The sequence below is a fragment of the Myodes glareolus genome, chromosome 5 (assembly GCF_982192425.1).
Source record: "Myodes glareolus chromosome 5, mMyoGla1.1, whole genome shotgun sequence".
NCBI lineage: Eukaryota > Metazoa > Chordata > Mammalia > Rodentia > Cricetidae > Myodes > Myodes glareolus.
The window spans coordinates 89,852,944-89,871,411 of record NC_142030.1 but is presented as its reverse complement, the minus strand read 5'-3'; the positions used below and the strand labels follow the sequence as shown (position 1 = coordinate 89,871,411).

Here is an 18,468-nt window from a genome sequence, read left to right as displayed (position 1 = left end):
CGCTACTTTGTTTCTTATGGTTCTGGGGATTGAAGTGGTGCCTATGCATGTTTGGCAAATACTGTGCTACTGAACTTTGGTCTAACCCAAACTAACTTAGAGAAACAATCCAAAGGGCCTGGAAGGAGGTGGTGGAGGCTGGAGATGTCAGCAGTCTTGGTCAAAGACCGTCTGAAACCGAACAGGAGAGGAGACGGTGGGAACAGAGACGATAAGCAGATGTTGCATGAGAGGCCTCCTGGGCTCAGTGGTTGCCCAAGCACAGCAACCAAGGAAGGGCAAAAAGGTAGAGATGGTCCAGGGGAGACTGTGATGGCAGATGAAAGAGACACTGACAGTGCAGACAAGGGGGAGATCAAGTGAGATGTGGCCCTACAGGGTTCCTGTGGGATTCTGGAAAGACCAAGAGTGTGAACAGGAATCTGGTCATCTCTGTCCAACTGGGAATAAAAACTTTGGGGAAGAAGACTCCCCCTGGGAGTGGGGGGTGGGGAGGAGGGGAATTGCTGAAGAAATGGTGCAAGTAAGCTAGGCTGTGGCTCCTAGAACCGGGAGGGAAAGCTGCCAGAGGGGAGTGGAGGCATTTCGGGAAGAGAGACGCCGAGCAGCCTGAGAGGGAAGCAGTCATACTTGGGTGACAGGAAGGGAATGGAGACCTGGAAGAATCCTCATGGGTGTGTGAGGGCCTCTGAGGGGTTAAAGCTGCCGCAGTTAGTTCACGGTGGAAGTCGTGGATGCAGACTAGTCTTTGAAAGAGCTCGGCAGGGAAAAGAACAAAAGATGGATGGTTAGCTGCAGGAGAAGGAGGTCAAAAAGAGGTTGGTTTTAGCAGCGGGGAGATCTGAGCATGCTCCCAGCTTCGGTGAAGACGACATAACGAGATGAATCAGAGGAAGGGATGCTGAGCACAGGCCAAACTCTCCACACCGCCTCTGCGTGCCCATGGGGACTTAAGCAGATGTCCACCGCTGACCGGACTCGACACTCTGCCCGCAGACCTGGAAACCTCTGCTTCCTCCCATCCCCAAGGTTGCGGATCTTTTGTTGAGTGTTTCAGGGATGCTCCCAGGCCTCTGCAGGGACCTCCTCTCTATTGATACATAGCCAACAGCTTGCTAACCTTTCACATCAATAATGACTTGTCCTTGCCCTGCACCAGCTCCACCCCTCTGGTGGCCATAGCCCAGGCCACACCCTAACCCATCCCACCAGGCACCAGTCATGGACTTCTTGGCTTCCCTGACCCTATCTGTAGCTAAAGAGGCCCCTCTGGATGACCTAATTGCCACTCTTTGCCTTCCAAAAGACACAGACTGGATCTACCACTTGACAGACTCAGCAGAACCTATGTCACCCTGGGCAGCCCACTTTATCCTGAGTAGCATCCTTTCTGAACTCCTCAACTTGGCCTCTAAGAAGACAAGGAAAAGTGACTGCCTGCTTCCCCTCCCCTTCACTGGGCAGAAGTGGAAATCAAGGCAGGAGGAGATCATGTTAGAGATCAGGCCGATGGCTTCCAAATTCTCTTTGCTTCCCCCATTCCTCGCCAGCCAGTCATCGCTGCCCTTCAATGAAGAGAAGCAGCCCTGGCACATTCTGTGTGCTTCATCATGGAGAACCAGCCCTCGAGATGTGCCAGGAGGAAGGCAAGATGGATTTTCACAGCAGTGTTACTTGGAATAGCTTAAGAGCAGAAACAAGCCAAATGCTCACCAGCTAGAGTTACCAGAATACATTCAGGACACCCAGTTTAAAAAAAAATGTTAGCAGCTTTATTGAGAAACAGTTTAAGTATCATAAAGTTCACTCATTTAAGTGTACGGGCAGTGGTTCTAAGACGAGATTTACAGACTTGTGTAATCACCATCACCATCTCGTTTTAGAACACTTTCATCACCTCCCTCCAAAACTCCTTGTACCCATTAGCAACTCCTCTACCGCCAAGTCCCAGACCACACAAATCTCTGGTGGGAAAGGCTGAGGCAGAGTCTCACTATGTAACCCAGGCTAGCCTCAAATTTATGATCCTCCTGCTTCGGCTTTCATGACTTGCTAGGATTAAAGGTCTGAACACCATGCTCGCGACAAACTGTTCCTCCCATGGATTTGCCTGCTCCAGATACTTGCCTATGGTCCTTTGTGACTAGCTTCCTGATACTCAAATACCTTATACCTTATACTCAACAATAACTTCCTCCTCCTCCTCCTCCTCCTCCTCCTCCTCCTCCTCCTCCTCCTCCTCCTCCTCCTCTTCTTCTTCTTCTTCTTCTTCTTCTTCTTCTATTATTGCAGAAATCAAAGGGATAACATGGGAGCCGGTTCTCTCCTCCCCCTGTGCTCTAGGGATCTAGCTCAGGTCAGCAGGCTTGCTCATCAGCTCTTTTACCCACTGAGCCACCTCACCAGCTCAGTACTCAGTTTCAATGATTGAATAAGATTTCAATTCATGGACAGTCCACATTTTGACTGTCAGCTGATGGGCATTTGGGCTGGTTTCACCTTGGGGCTATTGTAAACAAGGCTGCTACAGAAGTTCAGGCATAAATGTGTACATGAACACACACAGCTCAGGGGACAACGGCGGGGACTGAGAAGCAACAGTAGTTAGGAGCACGGTGGCCTTACAATGGCCCTCTAGTGTGGTGCCATGTGTACCAATATGAGGTATGAAGGCTGACACCGAAGCCAGAAAAGCTTTCTCCCTGCCAAGCAGAGCGCCAGCTGGGGTGGAGCACCGTTTGTTCAGCTGAGGCCCCAGGGCAGTGAGCATGTCAGAAAGCCTACGACACACACATTTTCATAGGCTGTGTTCCAATCCAGGAGGCACAGAAGTGAGGCGTGCAGACAGTGAACGTTCACTCATTCCTCGCCCCTCCAAACCGGTCACACAGGCTCATTCCCTCTGCCTGTCTTTTCCTGGCCCCCGTTTCCTGATCTTAAGCACAACTCTAAATGCCATTCTACAGACACTCCCTTCAGATCCAGAAGGAATTCGCACCCGGAGCAGGGTCACTTGCCTAATGCCAGGGAAGAAGAGGGGTAGCCTGTAGTCCAGCCATCTGCTGCTCCCTCTATGGACCCACAGATCAAAAATTAATTCCTATTCCTAAATGCCACTCATTCGATCTGGTTGCTCATGCTGGTGACACAGAGGGGCCTTCGGATGACTAGGCTTCTGCATTTCCCCTTCCCCGATACTCAGGGCGTCGCCCGTGCTAGGCAAGTCCTCTACCACTGAGCTGTTTCGCTGACTCCAAAGTTGAACGATCTCATCACACAGAACCGGTGTCTGGGTACAGTAGCATACGGCCGACGGTCCAGAATGAAGTGCTGCAGGGCAGTGTGAGCACGTTGTCTTTGCGGGGCTCTTTTGCCCCTCGCGGCTTCGAGAATGACAGGACAACGATTTCCCGTTTCCTCCGACAGAGAAACTGCGGAGCGCGGTTCTGCGCCCTTGGCTGGAGCTCTGGGTCCCCCTGCTGGAGGGACTGGAGCCTGGGCGGGTCGTTGAGCCCGGAGGGCGGACCCCTCAGGTGACAGCTAAGAAGAACATCTAGATGGAATACAGTTGCTGTAACTCAGGGGAAGGGCCAGGGGAGCAGTCCTAGGAATGTCCAGCATGCCACCCCGATGGCGGCTCTGGCCTCCGGATGCCCAGCCCAAAATCCTTTCCTCCCACCCTGTTACCCCGTGTCTTCAGGCAAAATCTCCTGAAAGTGCCCAAAGCGCATGTGCTGGGAGCCCCTACCCTACCCCACCCCCCGCCCTGGGAAGATCTCCAAAGAGAGGATTCCCAGCACCCTCTGCTTCCCGCCAGCCTGACTCAGGAATCTGCTCTCAATGCTGACCTTCCACCTCCAGTACTTCTGGGAACCTTCATCAGGGCACAGAACCCTTGGTCTGCCAATTCACCTCAAAGGCTGTGAGCTTGGTCTCTAGGGCCTAGTAAATGTGCTCAAACGTCCCGTCTGAGAACGTGACCAAGAAGCCTCAGTTTTCCTGTCTGTAAAGTAGAAAGTACAGAATTTTCTGAATGAGCAGCTGGGAAAGTTCCGTGGTATTGTGGTTGGTAGCACTTGGGCATCGAACACATATTCACACGTATTGACATTTGCAGTTCCTCGGCCCCTCCTACCCCAACACTGAACACAGGAGAAAACGGTTAAGTACAGTAGTAGGCAAGAACGAGTTCTCCACAGAGCAGTTCGGCACGGCCCTGCCACGTGTTTGAGATTTCCCCAGCCATGCCACCTCCTTGCTCTTCCACCCCGTCTCCAGGGGGAGGAGTGGCAGCTGCTTCCCTGGGCGGCCCAATCCCTTGACCCAGCCAAAGGCCGGGCACAGCTGCTGGAGCGGCCGAATGCCTCAGGTTTAGGGCTACACAAAGGACAGCTGGGGCTGGAGAAGGAGGAGAAGGGATAGAAGATGGGCACCCTGCCCACTCTCCTGCAGCTTCTTAGACCTTCCTTAGCAGCCGGGGACCTCTGACCTCACTCTCGCCACAGCTGTGGGGGGGGGCTGTCCTCGTCCCCCCCCCCATCTGCTCTCTAGGGCCTCCACCCCCACCCCATTCCCTCTGTCGCCCACATGCTGCCCAGCTGTCCCTGCCCCTGTGCTGGGCACTCCGCCCGCCTGCAGTACTCATGAATCGCCAGCATTCACACTCTGACCCCTCAGCCTCCACCTGTTCCCCTCGGTCTGGGCAGCAGGGCTGTGTGGCCCCATCTGTTGTCCTCCATCTAGGACTCAAGGCAAAGACTCCACTTCAAAACGCCCACTTCCACCTGCCTACAGTGGGTAGGAAGGCCTGACCGAGAGACAGGATCCAATTGGGAGGGCTTCATCTTCTTTCTCCCCTGGGCCACCAAGGCTGTCCCAAACAACCTACAACCTGTCCTTTCGCCTGAAGAAAGCTAAGCGCCCACTTTCGCCAGAAGGACCTTTGCATATTTAAACACATTCTAATTTCATTTCCTCATGGCCAGGCCCTTTATCAATGTACAATGGCAAATAGAAAAACAAGACAGTGGGAAATGGCGAGTGTACATGTGCATGATTGTGTTTGTGTGTGGGTGCGTGGATGTGTACCATAGTGACTGAGGCATCTCCCAGCCAAGAACATGTTAGAATTCTTTGTTCTGCAAGTAATATGGGAATGTACTTTTCTTACATCCATTTTATTTTGTTTTTCTAAGACAGGCTGGCCTTGAACTCTCGATTTTCTTGCCTCTGCCTCGCAAGTGCTGGGATTCCAGGTGTGGACCACCAGGATTGGGTTAAATATACTTTTCTTAATAAAAAAAGTGAACCCAGTGCAGTTCAGTTCAGACCAATATCCTCCCCGGATCTTTCAGAGCAGAAGTGACCACTATGACCACTTTGGGGTATTTCCAAGCATTTACTATATATTTATATAACCTGCCTGCATGTGTTATATATGCTCATATATTACAGCACTCACATTCTTACGCAGGCTTAAGTTTGTATTGCCTTTATGTAGGTAGTGACCTACAAATAGTCTTAAAATAAGTTTGTTATTAAAAAAAAAAAGCTCTACCTGGCCAGGAAAAGACTTGGTGGACAAAAGCACAAGCTACCAACCCTGACAGCCTGAGTCGGTCCTCGTGCCCCACATGGGGGAAAAGAGAACTGAGCCATGAGAGTCATCACAAAAGCACACACACGCACACACCAAACAAATAAGTGTAGAAACAGAATTTTAAAGGCCTACCTGTCTACATCAGCACACATAGCCCTGCATTCCTTTCTAATGCCGCTTCCTGTCCCATCATGGGCATGCGTCAGGCGCCATTTTGTCAGCTCCTCCTAGTGACAGCCATCTACTCCACCCTTGTTTTCCTCCCATGGTAAGCAAGATGTCCTTGTAACAAGTCTGAGCCTTCTCCAGCCTAGCTCTTCCTGGTCCTACTTGGCCCTGGGTCCCTACTCCTGTTTCAAAAGCACAATGCCCTTAGATCATTTTAAAAATTAAATTTTAGTCATCTTTTCCCAAGATCTTGTAGCCTAGTCAGGTGATTCCTCTTTCCACACAGAAGGGATGAAAAGATTTGGAAAAAGAGAAGAGGGTGGTGGGAGTGAAGGAGAGAAGAAGAAGGAGGAGGAGGAGGAGGAAGAGGAGGAGGAGGAGGAGGAGGAACGGGAAATGTGCTTCCTTATCCCAGCACTGTCTGCATGTCTGCAACAGGACCGCGACCATCTGCCAGAAAGGAAACAGTTAAAGGAAACGTGGTGCGTCCACTTGGTGGAATATTATGAGATCATTAAAGTGGTAATTGTGAAGACTGAGGAGGAGCATGGAAAATGCTTCTATATTAAATTTAAAGACAGACTACAAAATTAAAACTCTGTTATGGTTACAAGTATGCAATGGGAAGAAGGTACACAAAGGTAGGAGAGAATAGAGACACATGGTAGAAGCCCGTGTGCGCTGATATGATACTGTTGCTTACTACAACCGATCAGCTGCTACAGTGTTGTCTGTGTAACAGATGGCTGCTGTTTAAGTGAAGCAGCAATGGAAAGAAGACAGGGAGGGGAAGGAAAGTGAGTGGGGGGGCTGGCTGGTTTTATGTCAACTTGCCACAAGGTATAGTCCTCAGAGGAGGGAGCCTAATTAAGAAAATTTTTCCATAAAATTGGACTGTAGGCAAACCTGTAGGACATATTCTTAATTAGTAATTGATGTGAGAGGCCCCGTCCATTGTGGGTGGTGCTATCCCTGGGCTGGTGAACCTGGATTCTATAAGAAAGGCTGAGCAAGCCATAGGGAGCAAGCTAGTAAGCAGCACCCCTCCATGGCCTCTACATCAGCTCCTGCCTCCTGGTTCCTGTCTTGTGTGAGTTCCTGTCCTGACTCCCTTTGATGATGAGTACTGATGTGGAAGCCTAAGTCAAATAAACCCCTTTGCTCCTCCAGTTGCTTTGGTCACGGTGTTTCATCACAGCAATAGCAACCCTAACTAGGACAGAGGGCAGGGAGGAAGAAGAGCTGAGAAGGGAGGAAAACGAGATAGAGAGATTGTGCTTAGAAGGTTGAGCTATATAACAATGTGACAGTCAGTGCTGTTTAGATGCTTCTTTCTAGACCCTTCGGGCTCACAAAGTTCTCACTGCGCACGGAAGCTTGCAGCCATCTCTGGTCCTCCCTGACTATTCCTTCTAGTACTATCTGAAGTCCACCGGAGAGCTAAGGCCACTACACATGGCAGTCTAGCGGAGTGTGGAAGGCACAGACATAGACACATGCAGAACTATAGCAGCTACTGGAAGGCACTAAATTAAATATGTAATCTGCTGGAAGTGGAAGATGTAGCATCCCAGAGGGCTTCTCACAGTAAGGACATGTAATGTGACCCTCAAAGGGTGGGCAGGAGATTGCTAGGCAGAGACACTGGGGCCTAAACACACCAGCACCACATACCTTACCACTGAAGATGACTAGACACGGGGTTCAGGAAGAGCAGGGGCAGGAAAGGAAGTCTTGACTTATCCACAGAGTAAGGAGAAGGAGAAACACCTGAGAGTTACATCAGAGCGAGAGCGCCTTGATTAGTTGGGTAGGGCAAACCCCTGGGATGGCGAGATGGCTCAACAAGATGCCAAGCCTGGTGACCTGAGTTCAATCCCCAGAGTCTAATGGTAGAAAGGCAAAACTGACTCCTGCAAGTCCTCTGGCCTCTCCCCTCCCCCCAACACACACACACACACACACACACACACACACACACACACAATGTAATTTTAAAAATTTAAAGAGTGAGCCCTTTGAGGCAACGAAGAACGCAAGCAGGAGTGGAGCAGAAACATCCTTAGGTAGAAACGATAGCATTTTCCATTCGCTCAGTGAAAGCCTTTGGAGAGGTTGAAGTCAAGGGACATCCTAAGAGGGTAAGACAGACAGAGAGACAGACCCTTACAGACCAGCCTGAAAACCACACAACAGAGTCAAGCCAATGTGGTCACCACAGTCAGAGATGATGGCTGTGGGCAGTATCCAGGCAAGTTTAGAGGGGCCCCTAGGTTGCAGTCTCATGCTTTGAGGGAACTGGGAAGGGGCACAGGGACAGAGGGAGCTGTCAGCTGCGTGGGAGAAAGAGGCAAGGAGCTGTCTGGAGGCAATGACCATCTTTACTTGGACTTCTGGCTCGGAGCATTCTAAAAGCACAGTGACCTGAGGACCCAGTGATCCTCCCCATGAGTCATTTGCACAGAAGTCTCTGGAACACTACCTAGTACAGTGTCCAATAGATACCAACTCAAACAGAGAGCATAGAAATGCACAGCAGGGTTCATATTCATCAGTACCTTTCCCCATCTCTCCATGACACATGCCCCTGGCCCTGAAAGGCTTTCCAGAGGAGGCTTTTGATGAAACTATAACTCAGTCTACCTTAAAACTACTAGGAGGGTGGGCGGTGGTGGGGCACATCTTTAACCCCAGCATTTGGGAGGCAGTGGCAGGCAGATCTCTGAGTTCAAGGCCAGCCTGGTCTACAGAGCGAGTTCCAGGACAGCCAGGGATACACAAAGAAATCTTGTCTCAAAAAAAAAAAAAGACAAAAAACTAAAATCCCTATTAGTATGCTATAACTATACAGGTGCCTGCAGTAAGAAGAAGGCCTGCAGTGGACAGGAGAGGAAGAAGGGTGGAGGCAGAGAGGTCTCAGTGGTTTGTCCCCAGGAAAGATGGCTACATGAAAATGGAAGAGCATGTTCTACAGGCCTTGCAAATCATATTCCTCGTATGATGCTACTGAGGAAATTACCAAAATTGTGCATGTTTTTGTTCTTGTGTTCAGGACTTTGAATGAGAATGTCCCCTATACGGTCATGTCTTTGAACATTTGGTCCCCAGTTGGCAGCACTGTTTGGGACGGCTTAGGGAGTGCGGCCTCGCTGGAGGAAGTTCCTGTGGGTGGAAGACACTTTAAGGTTTCAAAGGTTTGCCGGTCCCAGTGCTCCCTGTCTCTCTGCTTTTTGCCTGTGGTTTGAAGATGTGAGCTGTCAACTTCCAGCTCCAGTCACCACTGCCTCCTGCCTGCCACCCTGTAGTCACCACCATTGCGAACTCTAACTCTCTGGAACAAGAAGGCAAAATAAACTCTTTCTGCCCACAAGTTGCCTTGGTCCCAGTGTTTTGCGGCAGTAACGGAAAAGCAACTGATACATTGTGCTTCAGTTCTGAGTTAGCAGATACTTCGGCAGAGGCTGAGGATGGAGACACTGTTTATGGTGAATTCACGGAAACTTACTAGAAAGATTTACTGAGCTGCTAGCCCAGAAGAAGGGCCAAGAGAATTAAAAGGCTTTCAGGGACCCAGCTTGGCAGACTGCAGATTTTAGGGCTATTCGAGACATGTAAACACTCAAAGCCTGTTTGACACACTGCCGCCGCTGATGTCCATGTTGAACGCGTGGCCCTAGGGCTGACCCTGGATCTGCACTTGTTTCTCACTGCAGGACCATCTGCAGCTGCAGAGAAACGGAGCACCATCTGATGGGCCCCGGATCACATGCCAGGAAACGGACTCAGATTTGACAAGTATGCGTTTGTTTCAGGCTTATTTTTTTAAGAATATAGAAAAATATTCTTTGACCATTTTGTACATGTATCTTGAACATACGCACCCCCAATACCACCCTCATTCCCCTAGATTTTCCCCAACATGTCCCCTTCCCGCCTCCATGCCCTCTTCCCTTTTGTTAATAAGCTACTGAATTCAACTAGTGCTTCCTGTATGCATTTAGCATGAGCAACCTCACAGTGGCCACAGCCCCAAAGAAAAATGATTCTCCCTCCCTCCCCTAGCAGTCACCCGCTGGGAATAACTCCTCAGCCAGGGTGAGGCCTCCCGAGTCTCTACACGACTGGGATGAGGGATGCTGACCGACTGGGTCTTGTGCAGGTGGCCACGGCTGCTGAGTCCATGTGTGCAGCAGTCATGCCAAGTCAGAAGAGTCCTGGGGCAACTCCTCCTGGATCCTCTGGTCCTTTAGTTGCTTTGTTTTCTTTTGTTTCGAGACAGAGTTTCTCTGTGTAACCTCCCTGGCTGTTCTGGAACTCGCTCTGTAGACCAGGCTGGCCTCGAACTCACAGAGATCCACCTGCCGCTGCCTCCCAAGTGCTGGGGTTAAAGGCGTGCGCCACCACCACTCAGCGATCCTCTGGTTCTTATTTCCACATCATGGTCTGTGACATTCCCTGGCTTTAGGGGGCTTGATATAGACTCCCCACTTGACACTTGATAGCCAATGTTTTCAGCACTCTGACAGGCTATGAGTCTCTGCATTAACTGCAGCCCGCTGTAAGACTGAAGGTAGCCCTAGTCTATGGCTGTAACGTAGCAGTTTGATAACATGCCCACTTAGCATAACAACAGTCATCAGGCAGCCAGGGACTATGATTTCCTAGCCTGTGTGTTTATTTGCTTGTTCTTAAGGAAGGGTCTGGTTGACCAGGTTGGCCTCCAAATCACAGAAATTTTGCCTCTGCTTCTGAAGTGCTGGGGTTAAAGGTGTGTACTGACATGCCTAGCTCTTCTTCTTCTTTTTAAGATGTTTTGTATATGAGTGTTTGCTTGTGTGTGTGTGTGTGTGTGTGTGTGTGTGTGTGCAGCATACATATGCTTGGTGCCCTCAAAGGCCAGAAGAAGGCATTGGATCCTCTGGAACTAGACTTACAGATTATGAGTCAATATGTAGGCACTGGGAACCAAAACCTGGTCCCCTTCAAGAGCAGCAAATGCTCTTTAACACTGAGTCATCTCTCCAACGCCTCGCTATGTGCTTTTGATCAGGCTTACAGAACCAGGTAAAATCCTTTCTGCATAGGTGGCCTCAAATTCAATCAGAAAGCCTGCCAGGAGTGGGGGCACCCGCCTTTAATCCTAGCAGACGAAGTGGCAGGCAGAACTCTGTGAGCTCCAGAGTTACACAGTGAGACCCTTTCTCAAAAATATAAATAAATAAGAAGAAAAGGAAAGATAGAAAGGAGGAAATAGAGAGAGAATGAGAGAGAAAGGGAGGAAGAGAGAGAAGGAAGGAGGAAAGAAGGAAAGAAGGAAAGAAGGAAGGAAGGAAGGAATTGTGCCTTTCATAGAGACACTCAACGAGGTTAATTTCAAAATATAAAAATGCAAAGCAAGATGTACCTCTTGGTGCCATGGTGGGATGACTACTATGGAGGAATTTAATGAGGTGAAAGCAAGCTGTGCTCCCCCAGAAAACAGTTCATCTGGGTATCGGATGCATGCCTGTAACTCCAGCACTCAGTAGGTAGGGGCAGGAGTTCCAGGCCAGCCTGGGCTATGAGAACAGCAAAACAACGGGAAATGGACGAGGAGGAAGGCGGGGGGGAAGGAAAAGAAGATGGAGAAAAAGAAGGAGCAGGAGCCTGCTTTCCTAGAAATTTAGAGAGCACTGGGTAAGGCCCAGAACCTGAAATCCATTGTATTCGGGTCCACTTTTCTCCAAGTGAGACCCATCCTGACAGCCATCGTGGCAAGTATATCTGAAGCCCTTACTGTGCTCTGAGTACACCCCGAGGCCCCATCTATTACAGACACACCCTTGTGGGCTCCATGGGTCTCTTAAATCGACCCACATCCAGCACAGACCTGCAGAAATGCACATCTGCATGCAGCTACTAAATCGAGTTCTTCTGTACTGCAGGCAACAGCCCAGGCATTTGCTCCTCCAGCGCCACGGCAGTTGTTAATGTTTAAAAGTTACAGACGTTGGTTCTGAGGGATAGCAGAGTGCGTTATTGACTAATCCTCTCAGCAGGGACAGCAACAAATACTGGACCGCATATTTGAAACCTCTTTTGAAATGCATCAATAAACTAAGACAGACTGAAAGATAAACTCCAAATCCTAAGGTCACATGAAAGGTATCCAGAAAGACAAGCGTTGCACCAGCATCACGTACATTGGCCTCCAGGTCTCACTAACTCTCAAGGTTGCAAGGGTTTGTCACTGAGGGGGTCTCTGGCAGGTGATCCCACCCTCAGCACAAGCCAGTGAATCTGGAGCCCAGAGGCTACAGTTCAGTATAAGAGTGATTTCAAAATAAGCCAACCCCCTTTCTGCTGGCTTGGAACCCTGAACTGTAAAAAAGCCTCCCTCTTGAGAAATCACTGCCAGCTAACCTTGTGTAGGCACACGGTGATCCAAAGCTACGAGGTAAGAATTCCTTTTCTTGTGATCCTGGGCTGGCAGCACCCACGGGCGTCTGACAATATCAAACAAAAGACACTCAGCAGGAAAAGAAAACCCCTTCAGATACAGTTCAGAGGATCACGAGAATGTTTGTTATTCGCTGCCTGTCATTGAGGCGCTGTTTATTTTGGCTCGTGCTTTCAGAGATTTGAGGCCATGTATGCTCAGCCCACTCACTTTGGAACTGTGGTGCAGTGAGGTGAAGCAAAGCTGCTTACCACATGGCAGTCTGGGAGCAAAGAAGAAAGGAGCCGGGATCTTTTCCCAACTCACCTATAGGGGCACACCCCCAAGGGCTTAATTCCTTCCATTAAGACCCGTTCTACAAAGGTTCAAAAATATCCCCAAGCACCGCCTGCCAGGGATCAAATGTTCAATACATGAGCCTCTGGGGGAATAGTTAAGATTACAACCACAATAACAAGCTTGTAGTCAATAAATAAATAAACAAACCTCAAGGGGCTTGCTGACATCCAGCCTAGCTCCAGGTTCAGTGAGGGACCTTCTCTCAAGGGAATAAGGTAGAGAGTTAGAACTGGATATTTGATCATCTGCTCGCTTCTACATGCACACTGATTTACAATGAATAACACACACATACACACAATAATAGTAATAATAATAATAATATTTCAAAACACGAGGAAACCAAACATCATGGGGGAAAAACCCCACACTACAAAGGAAAGCCAGGTCATGGCAGCTCACGAGCCAGGCCACCTTAGTGGGGATGCCTAGAGAGTGGACAGGAAAGTGCTGTTGGAGTCCATTGTGGGGGGACAGACAGGGCTGTTGCCCAACATCCCTTAGTAGCTGGGTGTCATGGTGCACACCTTTAATCCCAGTACTTGGGAAGCAGAAGCAGGAGGACGATCTTTGTGAGTTCGAGGTCAGCCTGGTCTACAAAGAGTTGTAGGACAGCCAGGGCCACACAGAGAAACTCTGTCTCAAAAAACAAAACAAACAAACAAAAATCCCTCAGTATACAGGAAAACCCCTACTACAAATTTAACAGCCCTGAGACAGTCATGCCGGGGCTGAGAAACCCTGAGATTATACATAATGTATAGCCCTAAGATTCATTATCATATATAACTTAGAGGAACTCGTGTACATTTGTTCAGATAAACAAAATGTTCAATGAATATACTGTCCTTCCAGAAAGGAGGAAAATTAACTCAGATATCCGCCAAGATCAAACGATAAGTTCTAACAATCAAACAGAAGACTTTGCAGTGGTGAAAAAAGATGAAACACGGGTGTACATGTGGATTAGCCTTCTAAAAATAATGTTAAATAAACGGAGCAGACCCAAAGATGACAGTAGAATATAAGTAAACACATTTGGAACAGCTGATAGGATGACAGAATTACTGCCAAAGAGGAAAAAAATGAGTATGTGACCATTAGGGTGGTGGTTCTCAACCTGTGAGTCACAACCCATTCATAGGGGTCGCCTAAAGCCATAAAAAAAAAACCACAGAAACCACAGATGTCTGCATTATGATTCATAACAGTAGCAACATTACAGATATGAAGTAACAATGAAAATAATCTTATGGCTTGGGGTCAGCACAACACGAGGAACTGTATTAAAAGGCCACAGCATTAAAGAGGTTGAAAACCACTATATTAGGCTTTCCTTAGTGACCGGAATAATAAGGGTCGAGAGAGAAAATGCCATGTCATGACTTTGGGGCTACTAGTAATTTTTTTTATGACTCCAGTAGTGATTTGGGTATTTGCTTTATAATTAACTGGCAAAGCATAGCATAGTGGTTCACACCTTTGATCTCAGCATTTGAAAAGCAGAAGCTGGTGGATCTCTATGAATTCAAGGCCAGTTTCACCTACAAAGTTAAGTTCCAGAACAGCCTAGTACTATATAGAGAGACCTGCTTGGGAGGGAAAAGGAAGGAGGAAGGGAGAGAGGGAAGAAGGGAAGGAGGAAGGGAAGGATAGAGGGAAAGAGGGAGGGAGGGAGGGAGGGAAGGAGGGAGGGAGGGAGGGAGGGAGGGAGGAAAAAAGGGAGGGAGGGAAGAAGGAAGGAAGGAGGTACCTGTAGCATGAGGGCCTGCTTGTTGGGGTTTCTGTCACACCCAGTACCCCACAACCGGCAAGTCCCAAAGAAAATCACAGAGTCTACATTAGGTTATAAACTGATTGGCCCATTAGCTCAGTCTTCTTATTAACTAATCCTTACATCTTACAGTAACCCATAATTCTTGTCTGTGTTAGCCATGTGGCTCAGTACCTTTTTCAGTTGTCAGCTCACATGTTGCTTCTTCAGTGGTCTGGGCAGGAATGGCGGGAGCTTCCTGCTTCCCAGAATTCTCCCGTTCCCTTTGCTCCACCTCTACTTCCTGTCTGATTTTCCCACCTATACTTCCTGCCTGGCCAATCAGCATTTATTTAAAATATGACTGGCAGAATACAGACAACTCTCCCACACCAGGTACCTGGAGAGATGGCTCAGTGGTTAAGGTACTTACCCTTGCGGAGGACCTGGGTTTGGCTCCTAACACCAAGAGCAGCCTGGATGACCTGGCTCACAATCTTCTGTAACTCCAGTTCCAGGGACTTCAGCACCCTCTTCTGGCCTCCATGGGTTCCCTCAAACATGTGGTACAAACACACACATGCAGGCAAACACTCATACACATAAAATTTAAAACAAAAAAATTGCCAAACTGGCATTTATTATCTCATACTTTTCTGAATGGTGTCACATTTTCTCAACTAAAAATATTCTCAAAATAAAGCGGGAAAAACTGAATTGATCATGCTGATACTAGAAGACAGCTCTAAATTATCCAAAATACAGTTCAGAGAGGCAAGGGAATGGAATAATAAAATTATTAAAGATCAAATTGGAATTCCAGAAGACTGGAGAGAGTTAAAGGGCAGAGGCAACAGGTGCAGAGTAAATGGCTGAAAATTTCTCAGAACTGAAAACCAGAGAACTGTGATACTGTCTACTAACCCAAGGTGAGCACCGTAAATAACAAGCAGTACCTAAAAAAGCCAGGGTGAAATGTTCAGGATACCTAAAACTTTAAATATCAAAAAGAGAAAATGCTCAAAAGCAGTCTGAGAGAAAAGCACAATATGCCTCACTCCGATGGGGTGTGCTCCAGAGGCCGTGTCACTAGGATGATGTCATCACTGCGGGCCTCCACAGCATGCTGGTACACGAGCTAGTTGTCCAGGTCAGTCACATGCCACGGCCTCTCGATGCAAGAATTCACTCGAGCGTTCGATAACAGATTACACACCACGTGAGAGACGGTTGGCAAACTAGAATAAGAATCCACAGAAAATACTCAGATTAGAATTCATAGTGAAGAACCCGAGGAGATAGGTCAGCTGGTGCAGAGCTTGCCGCTCATACGTGAGAACCTGAGTTCAAGGCCCAGGAACACATGTAAAGAAGTCAAGCATCTTGGCACTATTTGCAATCCTTGTGCTTCAGAGGTGGCAGGGAGAGTGTTCCTGGGGCTCACATGCTATCAGCTAGCGGGCTCAGCACACTCCAGGCCAATGGGAAGCATGGTCTGCAGAACAAAAATAAGACAGAAAGCTCCTAGGGAACAAAGCCCCAGCTTGTCCTCAGGCCTCCACATGCACATGCACATACATACACATAAGCACACATGCAGCAGACACACACCAAAGTAATAAATACAATACATAGCGAGAGATATGGTTAAAAGTCCAACACGCACACGCACACACACCTGGAATACGAGAGGAGAAGATAAAATTTGGAGATACCGAGAATGTTCCAAAGTGAAACCTCAGATTTAAGAACATCTGTGACACCCTCCCACCTAAATACCTAGGTACAGAGTACAGAACAGCAAGAATAGGAAGAACCCAAACGGGGGAGTGGGAGGGGCTTTTAGGATCAGGAAGGCAGATTCTGTGAAAGAGTAAGATTGCTGGGTGACTTTTCAACAGAAAAACAATGAAAACCAAGAGAAACCAAATGGCGTCTCTAAAAAGCGCTCACCATGAACATAACACGGGGCTGGAGAACACAAGTCTGGAGAAAATAGGTCTGCAGAGATGGCTCAGTAGTTAAAAGTGCTTGTTCTTACAGAGGACTCAAGTTTGGCTCCTGACTGCTGTAACTCCAGGGCCAGGGTATCTGCCTCCGGGGCCTCCTCTCCTGCACAGGCCTACGGTATTTATATAGGCAAGCAGGAAAACACACATGAAATAAAACAAAACCTTTAGAATGTTGACCACCAGCCACCATAAATGTAGAAAAGAATAAACAGCAGAAATAACCTTAAAAGTTAAGTCTAAAGATCTTCAAACAAAGTGATTACGGTTTCTCACCAGCAGACCAAGAGTATGCTTGAGAATAAAAGCTAGCAGAGCAGGCAAAGACGAACAGGACCAAGAGGAATAAAAATATGAGCTCATCTTCACAAAAAGTGCCCGTGAGAAAGTAATGTCTTGGAAGCTGTTACCATGGTGACCTGGCCGAGGGGCCTGCGGGTTTGGTCCTCAGTGATTTCTCCTCCTTCCTCTCCCCAGCACCTTTCAGTGCTCAGAGCTCGTTTATCCTGCTGCTCTTGGGGCAGAGAGGAACCCTTGTCTCACACAGTTCCCCCAGCACACTGGTTCTTTAAGGTCACTGTCCAGTTCTCCTGTTGTTGGGGATCCAGAGTTCACGACTGCCTCGGGACAAAATTTACCCAGTGTTAGACTAAAGTCTATCTGAAAACAAATATATCTTGTGTGGCTTCATGTGAGTGTAGACTTAAGATACGTGATAATGCCATAAGAAGGCGAACATTAAAGTAGCAAGAGATCTTTATCACCTTATTTGAAAAGCACCAAACACCACTATGCTTGAATCTGACAATGCACCCCTCTGGGCCAGGAGTGAGGGTGGGTTGGGGAGGGAGGTCCATATTTTAAAGACTTTTCCTCTACTAAGTGGCAATGGAGAGAGGGGATAAAAAAATCTTTAGGGGGCCTAGCTGGAGGAAGTGGGGTCCAGGCAGGCTTGTGAAGCTGTGCCCGGACCCCAGTGATTAGCCTGCATGTCTGGTTGTGTAGAAGCATGCTGTACGGTATGAGGAGTCTCCAGGATGTGCCTTCCTTTGTGTGAGGGACCGACTCTCCAAGGCCAGGAGTCAAAACAAATGTTTTCTTGTTCAACTAGTTTCTGTTGGGCATCCTGTCACAGCCACAAGCGACAAACTGAAGCGAAGGCAAACCAACGATGCAAGCAAACCATAATTAAAAGAACACAACAAGCCAGGTGGGGGTGGCCCACACCTTTAATCCCAGCACTCGGAAGTCATAGGCAGGTTGATCTCTGAGTTCAAGGCCAGCCTGGTCTATACAGTGAGTTCCCGGACAGGCTCCAAAACTACAGAAAAACTCTATCTTGAAAAATGAGAGAGAGAGAGAGAACAACAATACAACACTATATACTGAATGGAGTAGAAGATGATGGAATAAATTGATTAAAAATAAAATTAAGAAGAGATTTTTATACATACAGGAGAAATAGAATACATACAGTAATATCATAGTGTTTAACCTCATATCTGTAACTGTTTGAATAATAATAAATCAAATACTTCAAAAATCAGCTTTTTAAATGCTAAGTGATATACTCCATAACTTCCATGAAAATTAAAAGCTTGTAAAAACTATAGCACACAAACACTAATCAAAATAAATTTGGGAGGCTGGAGCAGCGATGGCTCAATGGTTAAGAGCGCTGGCTTCTCTTCCAGAGGACCCAGGTTCAATTCCCAGCAACCACATGGCAGCTCACAACTGTCTGTAACTCCAGTTCCAGAAGATCTGACACACTCACACCAACAGACATAAAATAAAAGTTAAACAAATTTAAAAAAAAATAATAAAGTTGGGAAGCCAAGCATGGTGGTGCAAAGTTTTAATAGGAGCACTTTGGAGGCAGAGGTAGGTGGATCTCTGTGAGTTCGACACCAGGCTGGTTCAAACAGTAAATTCTAAGCCAGCCAGGGCTACAGAGTGAAAGCCTGTCAAAGAGAGAGGGGTGAGAAGGCAAGTGGAGTAGCAATAATATCACACAAGTAAGTCTTAAAACATATTACCAGAGGAACTGGAGAGATGGCTCAGTGGTTAAGAGAACTGACTACTCTTCTAGAGGACCTGGGTTCAATTCCCAGCACCCATACGGCAGCTCATAACTGTCTGTAACTCCAGGATCCAGCAC

At 47.9% G+C, this 18,468-nt stretch overlaps 1 long non-coding RNA gene across 2 annotated transcripts; it reads right to left on the bottom strand.

The window, feature by feature from the left end:
* Positions 1-12,849: 12,849 nt before the first annotated feature.
* On the bottom strand, positions 12,850-16,911 carry LOC125398179 (uncharacterized). Of its 2 annotated transcripts, none has more exons than XR_015737928.1 (5): positions 16,718-16,911; positions 16,252-16,420; positions 15,631-15,793; positions 14,732-15,536; positions 12,850-13,181 (listed from the first exon to the last, which is right to left on the bottom strand). It is a non-coding gene; the product is annotated as an uncharacterized LOC125398179 (long non-coding RNA). The 2 variants fall into 2 exon arrangements; XR_015737929.1 differs by having other exon boundaries at positions 15,639-15,793.
* Positions 16,912-18,468: the final 1,557 nt, after the last annotated feature.